Here is a 14,674-nt window from a genome sequence, read left to right on the forward strand (position 1 = left end):
GGCACCACCAAATGTGGACCTCATTGTGTAGAAAACTGAACATGGCTGCCACCACTACCCTTTGCCAGAATGAATTCCATGTTCTCCTTATCTCTTCTTGTCACTAGACTCTTGAACAATTGTAAACTATATTTTTATTGTACTGATTTCACTTATATATGGTTATTATAAATAATTAAACTAAATATCTTTTCAATAACCTACAATTCAGAATTTCCTGTGAGTCATATAGGCTTTTTGACACTATAATTCATATCAAGTTAATTATATTTTCTTATAATCAGATAAATTGTGCTTACAATGACAAAAAATTAGAGAATTTTTATGAAAAAAATCCATGGTATCTATAAAATATTAGAGAAGAAAGGATAATATGAAAATTTTAGATTCTTAAAAATATCAGTGCTTGAATTATTATCTTCTCATTTAAAGATTTTGATATTTGAGGAGAAAAATGAAATAACTGATCTAAAAAAAACTGGTTTAAATATATCCCTATGCATCCATGCAAACTAATGTTTTGAAAAATAGTCAATGATTATTACCTGCTAAATAAAAAATGCAAGTGATGCACAATAGTATGATTCTGTGATCTCATTTTAGTGTGTGTGAGTACACACACACACATGCATACACACACACACACCTATTCTCTGCATAAAGACTGGGGAAATATATTCCAAAAGAATAACTGATGTATCTCTCTCTCTCTCTCACCTTTTCCTATTGCTGCACTGTGGGCTTCTGCATGATTTCCTTTTTTTTAATTTGTATTTTACAGTTTTTTGTATTACCAGCTAACAGTAACTTTATCAAAAATGTGAACTTTAAGTGTACATATGTTGAGACAAAAATATTTAGAGAGCATTGTCTCCTAGACATGTCTCACATGAAATTTATGTTTGCGATTACTAAAGCTGTCTGAATATTATGATCCAAGCTATTTATTCTTTTAGGCAAAGCTCTATTTTGTCTTAATATTTTTATTTTAAAAAAACTTAAAGAAAGTTTAACTCACAATATGCCATCATTCATCTTCGCAGCAGTCCGCTAATGCGCAGTAAGAGTACTCATCCTGTTGAGATTAGCTTGGCAGTAATCAAATGCGTATTGAGGCATTAAAGCAAGAATTGATAAATTGAAGCTCATATCTATCCCCATCCTAGATGTATGGGACTCAGATGTGGGGCAACATGGCTATAAAAAAAATGTAAAAATTCTAATCTTTACTTATATCTCATCACATTAAGAAGGAATGCATTTCATAACATCCAGCAACACTTCTTATTGTCCCTTCCCCAGTGATCTCACGCCTAGACTCTGGAGACTATTATTCCATGACCCCCAACACCTCTTTTCCCTCATTGTGATTGATTTCACTTCTCTCTTTTTTTTCTTCTGATGTCTCTCTCTCTCTCTGTCCTTTTGTCTTCCTTTTCCTACTCCTTTCTGTCTGCATTTATTATTATGTAGATTGACTTACTATCTTTTACCTCCTCTTGCATTTCAGTTTAAGTTCTTTTCTCTGTGCATTCTTCCAAATTCTACTAAATAGTCTGAGAAACATACTATCAGAGGGAATTTGTCTGATAGGGGAAAAAATGTGAGATGGAGGAAAAATTAGGCTACCGAGTACAAAACCTCCTGGGTAGAGATAAGAAATAAGTGAGCACCCATGTTAACACGTTTTTATAATGTAGCATAGCAATACATATTATAATGTGGTATGCAAATTCATTTCAATTTAGTTTAATAAAGATATATTGAGTCTAATATTGGGCCAGACACTGGAGAGAAAGAAGTAAGAGATTCCTACCTCAAGATGCTTACAGTGTGGAAAGACAGATGATTGTAATACATTGCATTAATTGAAATGTCAGAAGTTTGCACAGGCTGCGAAGGACACTCATAAGTTCAGCTTGAGGAATGAGTCTATCTAGAGGAAAACTAGAGGTGAAGTGACCCAAGACTATCTAAGAGGAGAGAATATTTGGACTGGTTCTTGAAGATGTGCAGCATTAGCCAGAAAAGAGGAATGATAAATAATGTTCTAGACACAGGGAAAAGCATATGCAATGAGTTTGGTTTTCTCTCCTCTTGTATACTTGGTGGCACAGTGGTTAAGCATTCAGCTGCCAACTAAAATGTTGGCAGTTCGAATCCACCAGCCGCTCCCTGGAAAACCCTACGGGACAGTTCTATTCTGTCCTATTGGGTCGCAATGAGTCAGAATCTACCCGACGGCGACGGGTTTGGTTTTGAGTTGTATACTTAGTAAAAAGTTGAAGCAATATATTTGCATCTGCAACTAAAAGCAAGTAAGTACTAATGGAGCCAGAAGTAGAAGGAAAAGATAGACGAGAGGGAGTCTGGGTTCCTGTCATGAAGTCACTCTAAGAAATAGAAGGAAATAGGGGGCCGTGAAAGATGGGGGAGACAAGATTAGATTTACTTTTCACATGGATCACTCTGGCTAGAGACTGGAAGCAAGAAAATAGCTACCATAATAAGAAGGGATGAAGTTGACAATAAGAGCCTTAATCAGGGAAAGGGCATACGGATTAATGAATGGGAGAAAATATTTTACAGCAGTACTTGATGCTATTTAGAAGTAAACAATGAGACACAGACAGGAGATTCTCCCTTGAGTAATTTGGTCAAATCTGATGGCATTTACTGAGATAAGAAATAAGAAAAAGGAGAAAATTTGCTAATATTTATTGAGGTCTTATGATCATTGAAGCTATGTGCAAGGTATCTTAATGAATTATCTTATTTGATATTTACCACAAGCCAATGAAAGGAGTACTTTTATAATCCTCATTTTCTAGATAAGTAAACTGAGGCTAAGAGAGGCTAAATTATTTACCCAAGGTCACAAAACTAACACATAGTGGAGCTATCTCCATAGCCAACAGTCTGCTGTAGATCCAATGATCATAAATATGTAACCACATTGAGAGAGAATGGAGTCCCTGGGGGATGCACACAGTTAAAAACTTGCCTGCTAACCAAAAGGCTGGAAGTTCAAGTCCATTCAGAAGTGCCTTGAAAGAAAAGGCTTGGCAATCTACTTCTGAAAAATCAGCATTGAAAACCATATGAAGCACACAGTTCTACTCTGACACGTACGGGGTTGACATGTGTTGGAATCCACTTGACAGCAGCTGGTTACTTGAGGAAGAATATAATGAGTTCAGTTTTAGCTACTTGGAGGAAGAGATGTTCATGGGTCCTCCAAATGAATCTTTCCAGAAGGAATTTTCTGATTCTAAGAGGAGAATTCAGGAAATACAGGTATTAGGTAATTAGAATGAAATCTTTGAAGAATATACTAAACCACTTAGGAATTTAAAAACAATATAAAGAGGTTCTAGTCCTATCTTTATTGTTAATAAGCTGTGAAACTCTGGACAACTAAGATACTCATCAGTAAAATGAGTGCATGGGACAATACATATGATTTTCGAGGATGTTCCCTTTGACAATTTATATTTGTAAAATTCTGAAGAAATATGTTACATTTCAAGAGTGAAAGAGAATTATCTTTTTAGACAGAAAAATCAAAGAGAAACATATCAAAACTGTAAGAATTCTTAACGTTTTGTAATTAGTCAGCAATACTGGAATTTACACAAGGAAAATAAGTGAAAAAATTAACAGGAAGCATAATCCTTCTCTATTGCAACTCCCAAGTTCTGCATCAACTTTTAAAATTTGATTTTGGTGATTTGAAATATCCTGTAAGTGGCACTGGAGTTGAAATTCAAACAAATCAGTTTAGCTATTTGTCAAGGTAATGGTTGTTGTTATTAGGTGCCGTCGAGCCGGTTTCAACTCATAGCCAGGGTCCTGCGCCATCTTCACAGTCTTTGCTGTATCTGAGCCCATTGTTTCAGCCACTGTGTCAATCCCTCTCATTGAGGGTCTTCCTCTTTTTCGCTGATCCTCTATTTTACCAAGCATGAGGTCCTTCTCCAGGGACAGGTCCCTCCTGATAACATGTCCAAAGTACATGAGACAAAGTCTCTTCATCCTTGCCTCCAAGTCGCACCTTGGCCATGCCTCTTCCAAGACAAAGTTCTGTCTCCTGATATCTTTGATTTTCAATACTTTAAAGAGGTCTTTTGTAGCAGATTTGCCCAATGCAATACGTCCTTTGATTTTTTTTTTTAATTGCGCTTTAGGTGGAAGTTTACAGAGCAAATTAGTTTCTCACCAAACAATTAAAATGCAAACTGTTCTCTGACACTGGCTGCCAACCCTGCGATGTGGCAACACTCTCCCTTTCTCCACCCCGGGTTCCATGTTTGCATTCATCCAGTTTTCTTGTCCCTTTCTGCCTTCTTTTTTGGGCTAGTGTGCCCATTTAGTCTGGTATACATGATTGAACTTCAAAGCACATTGCTCGTGTTTGTTATTGTTTGCCCTATAGACCTGTCTAATCTTTGGCTAAAGGGTGAACTTCGGGAGTGACTTCAGTACTGAGTTACAAGGGTGTCCAGAGGCCATACTCTTGGGGTTTCTCTAGTCTCTGTCAGACCAGCAAGTCTCGTCTTTTTCTGTAAATTTGAATTTTGCTCTACATTTTTCTCCAGCTCTGTCTGGGACACTCTATTGTGATCCCTGTCAGAGCAGTCCTTGGTAGTACCCAGGCACCATATAGTTGTTCTGAGCTCAGTCTGGCAGAGGTCGTGGCAGTTGTGGTCCATTAGTCCTTTGGACTAATCTTTACTTGGTGTCTTTGATTTTCTTCATTCTCCTTTGCTTCAGCTGGGACGGGACCACTGGAGAATCTTAGATGGCCGCTCGCAGGCTTTTAAGACCACAGACGCTACTCACCAGTCAGATGTAGAACATTTTCTTTATAAACTGTTATGCCAGTAGACCTAGATGACCTCCTACAACCATGGTTCCCAGCCCTCAGCACCACTAACTCAGTCCCTCAGGGAGTTTGGATGTGTCTGTGAAGCTTCTATGACTTTGCCTTGGTCAAATTGTGCTGCCTTCCTCATATAATGTACTGTATTACTCTTCACTAAATTACCATTTATCTACTATCTAGTTAGTGTTTTTCCCTACCCACCCCTCCTGTCCCTCATAACCATCAAAGATTGTTTCTTTCTGTGTGTAAACCTTTCCTTGAATTTTTAGAATACTGGTCTCATACAGTATTTGTCCTTTTGTGATTGACTTATTTCACTCAGAAGAATGCCCTCCAGGTTCATCCATATTGTGAGATGTTTCCAGATTCATCATTGTTCTTTATCGTTGCATAGTATGTGTATGTACCATAGTTTGTTTATCCATTTATCTGTTGATGGGCACTTAGGTTTTTTTTTTCTTTTTGCTATTGTGAACAATGCTGCAATGAACATGGGTATATGTCTATTCGTGTCATGGCTATTATTTCTCTAGAATATATTCCTAGGAGTGGGATTGCTGAATCATATGGTATTTCTATTTCTAGCTTTCTAAGGAAGCTCCATATCGTTTTCCAAAATGGCTGTACCATTTTGCATTCCCACCAGCAGTGCATAAGAGTTCTAATGGCCCCTCAACCTCTCCAACATTTGTTATTTTCTGTTTTTTTCATACCAGTAATATCAGGGTGAGATGCTATCTCTTTGTAGTTGTGATTTGCATTTCTCTGATGTCTAGTGATCACTAACATTTCCTCATGTGTCTGTTGGCCTCCTAAACGTCTTCTTTGGTGAAGTGTCTGTTTATATCCTTTGCCCATTTTTTAATTGGATTATTTGTCTTTTAGTTGTTGAAAAAAAAAACCCCATTGCAGTTAAGTCGATTCCAACTCATAGCAACCCTAAAGGACACAGTAGAACTGCCCCGTAAGTTTCCAAGGAGTGGCTGGTGGATTTGAACTGCTGACCTTTTGGTTAGCAGCTAAATGCTTAACAACTGCATCAACAGAGTTCCTTTTGTTGTTGAGGTGTTAGAGTATCTTCTAGATTTTAGAGATTAGACCCTTATCGAGTATGTTGTAGCTAAAAATTTTCCCCAGTGTGTAGATTCTCTTTTTATTCTCTTGGTGAAGTCTTTTGATGAGCATAAGTGTTTAATTTTTAGAAGATCCCAGTTATCTAGCTTATCTTCTGGTGTTTGTGTGTTGTTAGTTATGGTTTGTATCTTATTTAGCCATATATTAAGGCCCTTAGCATTGACCCTATATTTTCTTTTATGACCTTGATAGTTTTTGGTTTTATATTTAGGTCTTTGATTCACTTTAGTTTTTGTGTATGGTATGGGTATGGCTCCTGTTTCATTTTTTTACAACTGGACATCCAGTTTTTCCAGCACCATTTGTTAAAGAGACTGTCTTTTCCCCATTTAATGGACTTTAGGCCTTTGTCAAAGACAAGGTGGTTGTAGGTAGATGAATTTACATCAGGGTTCTCAATTCTGTTCCATTGGTCAATGCCTATTTTTGTACCACTACCATGATGTTTTGACTATCATAGCTGTATAGTAGGTTCTGAGGTTAGGCAGTGCAAGCCTACTACTTTGTTCTACTTTTTCAGGACTGCTTTATCCGGGGCCTCTTTCCTTTCCATATAAAGTTAATGATTAGTTTTTCCATCTTGTTAAAGAATGCTATTGGTGTTTGTATCAGGATTGCATTGTATTTGTAGATTGTTTTGGGTAGAATTGCCATTTTCACAATGTTGAATGACCTATCCGCAAGCATGGTATGGTTTTCCATTTATGTAAATCTCTTTTGGTTTCTTGCAGTAGTGTTTTGCAGTTTTCTTTGTACAGGTCTTTTATATCCCTGATAGGATTTATTCCTAAGTGTTTTATTTTTTTAGGGACTATTATAAACAGTATTGCTTTCCTTATTTCCTTTCTGCAGTTCTCTTTGTTGGTGTATAGGAATCCAACCAATTTTTGTATGTTGATCTTCTATCCTGCTACTCTGCTGAAATTTTCTATTATTTCCAGTAGTTTTCTTATGGACTGTTTAGGGTTCTCTATGTATAATATCATGTCATCCACAAATAGGGATAGTTTTACTTCTTCCTCACCAATTTGGATGCCCATTATTTCTTTTTCTTTCTTTATTGCTCTAGCTAGGACTTCTAGCACAATGTTAAATAGGAGTGGTGATAAAGGGAATCCTTGTCTTGCTCCTGTTCTCAGAGTGAATGTTTTGAGCCTCTTTCCATTGAGAATGATGTTGGCTGCCGGTTTCGTACAGATGCCCTCTATTATGTTGAGGAATTTCCTATTTTATTGAGCGTTTTTATCAGGAACGAGTGTTGGACTTTATTGAATGACTTTTATGTGTTGATTGAGGTGATCATATGATTCTTTTGTTTTATTTATGCGATGGATTATGTTGACTGATTTTCTAATGTTGAATCATCCTTGCATACCTGGTATGAATTTCACTTGGTTGTGGTGTGTTATTTTCTTAATATAGTGCTGAATTCTATTGGCTAGAATTTTGTTGAGAATTTTTGCATCTATATTCATGAGAGATATTGGTCTGTAATTTTGTGTGTGTGTATGTGTGGTGTCTTTGCCTGGCTTTGGCATCAGGGTTATGCTGGGTTCATAGAATGGATTTGGAAGTAATCCATCCTTTTCTATGTTCTGAAATAGTTTGAGTAGTACGGGTGTGAGCTCTTCTCTGAATGTTTGGTAGAATTCTTCAGTGAAGACATCCAGGCCAGGACTTTTTTTTGTTGGGAGTTTTTTTTGTGTATTACCTTTTCAATCTCTTCTTTGTTATGGGTCTTTTCAGATTTTTCTACTTCAGTTTGTGTTAGTTTAGTTAGGTAGTGTGTTTCTAGAAATTTGTCCATTTCTTCTAGGTTTTCAAATTTGTTGGTGTACAGTTTTTCATAGTTCTCTGTTATGACCCTTTTTATTTCAGCTGGGTCTGTTGTAATGTTCCCCATTTCACTTCTTATTTGTGTTATTTGCTTCCTCTCCTGTTTTTCTTTTGTCAGTTTGGCTAATGGATTATCAATTTTGGAGCCCTGTTGGTGCAGTGGTTAAGAGCTTCAGATGCTAACCAAAAAGTTGGCAGTTCCAATCTATCAGCCACTCCTTGGAAACCCTATGGGGCAGTTCTACTCTGTCGTATAGTGTCACTGTGAGTCAAAAGCAACTTGACAGCAACAGGTTTGGTTTGGGGTTTTTTGTTGTTGTTGACTTTGTTGATCCTTTCAAAGAATCAACTTTTGATTTTGTTGACTCTATGTTTTTCTATTCTCTATTTCATTTATTTCTGCTCTGATCTTCATTATATCCTTTCTTTTGGTGGTGTGGGCTACTTTTGCTGTTCTCTTTGTATTTGTTCAAGTTGTAGGGTAACATTTTGTTTTTGTCCCTTTATTCTTTTTTGATGTGTGCATCTATTGCTATAAATTGTCCTCTGAACACTGCTTTTGCTGTGTCCCAAAGGTTTTGGTATGATGTGTTTTCATTCTCAATTGATTCTAGAAATTTTTTTTATTCCATCTTTGATTTCTTCTATTACTCAGTGGTTTTTAAGAAAGATGTTACTCAGTTTCCATGTATTTGATTTTTTTTCCTTGCTCTTCCTGTTATTAATTTATACTTTTTTGGCATTGTGATCAGAAAAGGTGCTTTGTGTTATCTCAATGCTTTGGATTTTGTTGAGGGTTGCTTTGTGGCCTAAGATGCGGTCTATTCTGGAGAACGTTCCATATGCATTGGAAAAGAATGTGTATTTTGCTGCTGTTGGGTAGAGTGTTTGATACATGTCTATGAGGTCAAGATGCTTGATTGTGGCCTTTAGATCTTCTGTATCTTTACTGAATTTCTTTCTAGATGCTCTGTCCTTACTGAGAGTGGTGTGTTGAAGCCCCCAACTATTACTGCGGAACTGTCAGTTTCTCTTTTCAGTGCTATTAGAGTTTCTTTTATGTATTTTGGAGCCCTGTCATGGGTTGTATAGATATTTATTATGGTTATATCATCATGGTGGATTGTCTCCTAAATAATATAATGTCCTTTGACTTTTATGGTGGATTTTGCTTTAAAGTCTATTTTATCTTAGATTAGTATTGCCACTCCTGCTCTTTTTTGGTTGCTGTTTTCTTGATGTATTTTTCCATCCTTTGATTTTTAATATGTTTGTCTTTGTGTCTAAGGTGTGTCTCTTGTAGACAACATATTAATGGGTCATTTTTTTAAATCCATTCTGTCATGGTCTCCCTATCTCTTTATGGGTGCATTTAAGCCATTTACATTCGGTGTGATTATTGTCTTAGTCATCTAGTGCTGCCATAACAGAAATACCACAAGTGGATGGTTTTAATGAAGAGAAATTTATTTCCTCACAATCAAAGTAGGCTTAAAGTCCAAATTCAGGGTGTCAGATCCAGGGGAAGGCTTTTTCTCTCTGTCAGCCTTCTTCTCTTCAGTGTTCCCCTGGACTAGGAGCTTCTCGGCTCAGGGACCCCAGTCCAAATGATGCTCTCTGCTCCCGGCACTGCTTTCTTGATGGTATGAGGTCCCCCTGTCTCACTGCTCACTTCTGTCTTTTATATCTCAAGAGATTGTCTCAGGACACAATCCAGTCTTGTAGATCAGGTCCTGCCTTACTAACACAACTGCCACCCATCCTCCCTCATTAACATCATAGAGGCAGGTTTTACAACATACAGGAAAATCACACAGTACGAGGAATCATGGCCCAGCCAAACTGATACACACATTTTCTGGGGGACAGAATTCAAACCATGACATTCCACCCTTTGGCCCCCAAAAAATAACATCCTTGCAACATGGAAAACATATTCACCCCATCATATCATAGCAAAAGTCTTAACTCCAAGTCAAAAATCCAAAAATTTCTCTTCATCTGTGAAATATAGGATATAAGTTATTTGTTTCCAAAGGTACGATGGCAGAACAGGCACAAGCTAGACATTTCCATTACAAATGGGAGAAACTGCAGGGAAAGAAGTGATAACAGGTACCAAGCAAGTCAGCAGAACACATTACATTAGCCCTCAAGGCTTTGAAAATAATCCTCTGTTCTCTGAGACAATTTACACAATGGCCCTGCCCTCCAGACTCTAGGTATTGGCCACAGTCTCTGGATTTTGAGTGAAGGCCCCTCGGCCCTGGGCTTCAGCTCCGCCTTCCAGGCACACTGGGACAGCAACTCTGCTCCCTTGGCTTTAGGCGCACCATTCTCCTAGTCCTTTGGTGTGACAACTCCACCCTTAGAAACACCAGAGGCTATGCCTCCACCCTTTGAAACCCCTGAGGTCATGGCCATACATTTTGAGACCGAGGCAGCTCAGCTTCTTGTGTCCCTTGTCTCCTCAGCTTCTGCTTCTGTTTCCTGTGGCCTCTTGGCCCATGGGCTTCATGCCTGCATCTGCCCTGCTGGGGCAAGTGTTCCAAAGCTCTGTAGCTCCGCCAGTATAAGTTCCCAGAGGCACCGCCACTCCGCCAGGAAGCCTCCTGCACCCAGGCACTCAGTTCTCTCGCTCCGTACGTCGGCAAGCCTAACTCCACCGATAAGTGCTCGGAGGCACCGCACTCCACCAGGAAGCCTCTCACACACAGGTACTCAGCTCTCTCGCTCCATAGGTCGGCTCCAGCACCGTCTCGCACCGGTCTCCTGGTTCTGCTGCTGTTGTTTCTCTGCTGCTGCTGCTTCTCTGCTGCTGTAGGTTCTCTGCTGCTGCTGGTCCTCTGTCACTGCTGCACGTCTATCCATTCAGTTTTAAAACTGTTTCCACATTTTAGGTATCTGTTAGAGCAGCACCCGACTCTGGGTACCAAATTCTGTCTTAGTCATCTAGTGCTGCCATAACAGAAATACCACAAGTGGATAGTTTTGATGAAGAGAAATTTATTTCCTCACAGTCAAAGTAGGCTAAAAGTCCAAATTCAGGGTGTCAGCTCCAGGGGAAGGCTTTTTCTCTCTGTCTGCCTTCTTCTCTTTGGTGTTCCCCTGGACTAGGAGCTTCTCAGCGCAGGGACCCCAGTCCAAAGGGCACGCTCTGCTCCTGGCACTGCTTTCTTGATGGTATGAGGTCCCCCTGTCTCACTGCTCACTTCTTTTATATCTCAAGAGATTGCCTCAGGACACAATCCAGTCTTGTAGATCAGGTCCTGCCTTACTAACACAACTGCCACCCATCCTCCCTTATTAACATCACAGAGGCAGGTTTACAACATATAGGAAAATCACACAGTACGAGGAATCATGGCCCAGCCAAATTGATACACACATTTTTGGGGGAACACAATTCAAACCATGACAATTATCAATAGTTGTGAGTTTATTGCTGTCATTTTGTAGTGCTTTTTTTTGTTGTGCCGAGGTATTCTTTGTTCCTCCTACTCTCCTGTGCTGAGATCCTTTTGTTTTGGAATTTCTTTTCATTTCTTTCATTATTGTAGATTCTCTGTTTACTGAGACTTTATGTTTTTCTTCTTTATTATGATGAGTAGGTTTGTTAAGTTTCTTTGTGGTTACCTTGAAATTTTTCCTTACCTTCCCAAGTTTGAAGCAGTCTTTTATTACTTGATATCATCTTTACTTCCTCTCCATGTGGAAGTTCAATACCTACACTGTGTATTCTCCCTTTTATTGTTCTGACTTTGTCATTTACATATTGATGGTTCTAATTCCCTGTTTTAGTCTTATAGTTTTGTTTTATCATGGAGAGTTCATTCCCTAGGTCAGTATCTGGCTGATACTGATTCAGGTTGTTGTCGAATGTTGTTGGTTCTCTAACGGAAGGACTCCCTTTAATAATTCTTGTAATTCTGGTTTTGTTACAAATTCTCTTAATTTCTGTTTATCTGGAAATGTCCTAATTTTACCATCATATTTGAGAGTTTTGTACGATATATTGTTCTTGTTGGAAATCTTTTTCTTTCAAGGTTTTATATATGTCATCTCATTGTCTGCATGGTTTCTGCCGAGTAATCAGAGCATAATCTTGTTGTTTCCCCTTTGTATATGATTTTTCATTTTTCTCAGGATGCTCTCAGTATTGTTTCTTTATCTTAGTTTTGGTGAGTGTGATTATGACATACCTTGCTGACTTTCTTTTGGGGTCTATCTTCTATGGCATTCATTGAGCTTCTTGGATGATCAGCTTTTCATCTCATTATATTAGGGAAGTTTTCTATCAGCAAATCTTCAATGATCCTCTCTGTATTTTCCATTGTTTCCCCCTGTTCTGGAACTCCAATCATGTGCCAATTTTTGCTCTTGATTGTATTCCACATAGTTCTAATGTTTTCTTCATTTTTCTTCATTCTTTTCTCTGACTTTTTCTTCAAACGAAGTAGCTTTCCTGGATTTTTCTTCAATTTCTCTGATCCTGTCTTCCATTGTTTCAGATTTGCTCCTAAAACCTTCTATTCTGTTGTCCATTTCTGAAATTTTGTAGTTTTTCAATTGGATTTTTAATTTCTGTTTTTGTGTGATTTCTCATTATTTATTTATTTTGACATTTTGTTCTTGCATTATTTTCCTGAATTCTTCTATTGCTTTGTCTGTGTTTTTCTTGATTTTGGCTGTTTTGGTTGGTTTTGTCTGTGTTTTCCATGATTTTGTCTGTGTTTTCCTTGATTTCTTTCCTAATGTCTTCAAGAGCCCTTAATATTAGACTTTTGAATTCTTTATGAGGTAGTTCCAATGTCTTTTCTTCTGCCAGAAGGTCATCTGTGCTTTATTTTGGACACTTACTGGAGCCATGTGTCCTTTTTTTAAAATATGTTTTGATATTGTCTGCTGTGTCCAAGACAATGAGGTATTATTTTCTTTATTTATTGACAGTAGGTTTGTTTGTTTCATCCTGCTTTTTTGATTTGTTTGGTTATGTCTGGGCATGCCAGGTGGCCATGCTTTGTTGGTTGCTCGTCTGTGGGCATGATAGTTCTCACCACCTTGGCTGGGTGTGCAGGGCCAATCACTTAGCTATGGTGCAGCCTGGCAGGTCCAGTAGGGAGGGAAGGGGTGGAGATGGGTGGCTTGCCTGAGGTGTGAACCAGGTCAGGGCTAGGGGCTGAAATGGGGCCCACAGTGCAGTAGGCTGGTTCTCCTGGGGGCCACAGAGTGCAGTGAGGTTCAGCCCAAACCAGCAGGGAGGGTCTGGGGATCCAGGATGGTTCCCCTTGGGGCCGTGCAACACAGTGACATGAGGGCTGAGTTGGCAAGAGGGTTCTGGGGGTCCAGGCCAGTTCTTCTCTGTGCCATGGAGTGTGGCAAGGCAGGGACCAAGTTGGCCAGGAAGGTCTTGGGGGTCCAAGATAGTTTCTTTTGGGGACAAAGAGCATGGCGACCCAGGGGCTGAACCACCCAGGAGGCGTCTGGGGTCTGGCCGGCAGGGATGAGAAGAGAACCAGGGAGCGGGGGCAAAGGCAGTGACAGAGGGGTTAGATGGAGGACGGCAATAGGGTGGGTTAGTACTGTGGTTCCTGACAGTCAGGGCTGCTGGGATGGGGTGGTTCTTGTTGCTGTTCACAAGAGGGGTGGGGCCTTGCGGGAGCACGCTCCTATGTTTACTAGGTGAGAGAGTCTGGGCTCCTCCTTGAGTTTCAGCCAGCAAACATGGTCATACTTAGCCCTGGGTATATCCACGCTGTACCTCTATCTTCTATTGGGAATTTCAAGGAGGCACCTTTAGGCATGTGGGATTGTTGGCTTTATTCCAAGATGGCCACGCTGAGTCATGCTGCTTGGCTAGGAACCTTCACTCAGTATCTCTACTCTTTCACCATTTTCTATTAGTTTCTTCTACTTTCAACACTTCCTGCATCATTCAATATTATGTCTGTATAATCATTCAAAATTGCAACTGGAAGCTTGAATTTCTTCTTCAATTCTTTCAGCTTGAGAAATGCTGAGAATCCTCTTCCCTTTTGGCTTTCTATCTCCAGGTTTTTGCACATTTCAACATAATACTCTACTTTGTCTTCTCAATAGCCCTTTGAAATCTTCTATTCAGCTCTTTTATTTCCCATTTCTTCCATTTGTTTTAGCTACTTTACATTCAAGAGAAAATTTCAAAGTCTCTTGTGATATCCATTTTGGTCATAAAGGTAACAAGAGACTATCAATAAGATTTCAACTTGTCTATGTTGTTGTTGTGGTTAGGTGCTGTCAAATTGGTTCTGACTAATAGTGACCTTATGTACAACAGAATGAGACACTGCTCAATCATGTGCCATCCTCACAATTGTTGCTATATTTGAGCTCATTGTTGCAGCTACTGTGTCAGTCCATCTCATTGAGGTATCTTCTTCTTTTTTGCTGACCTCTATTTTTCAAAGCATGATGTCCGTCTCTAGGGACTGGTCCCTCCTGATAACTGATAACATGTCCGAAGTACGTGAGAGGAAGTCTCACCATCCTCGCTTCCAAGGAACATTCTGGCTGTACTTCTTGCTAGACAGATTTGTTTGTTCTTCTGGAAGTCCATGGTATATTTAATATTCTTTGCCAATCCCATAATTCAGAAGCATCAATTTTTCTTTGGCCTTCCTTATTCATTGTCCAGCTTTCACATGCCTATGAAATTAAAAATACCGTGGCATGACAATTGAAAATACCATGGCTTGAGTCAGGTGCACCTTAGTCTTCAAAGTGACATCTTTGCTTCTCCATACTTTAAAGAGTCTTTTGCAGCAAATTTGCCCAATGCAG

This window comes from Trichechus manatus, unplaced genomic scaffold (genome assembly GCF_000243295.1).
Source record: "Trichechus manatus latirostris isolate Lorelei unplaced genomic scaffold, TriManLat1.0 scaffold00287, whole genome shotgun sequence".
Lineage (NCBI taxonomy): Eukaryota > Metazoa > Chordata > Mammalia > Sirenia > Trichechidae > Trichechus > Trichechus manatus.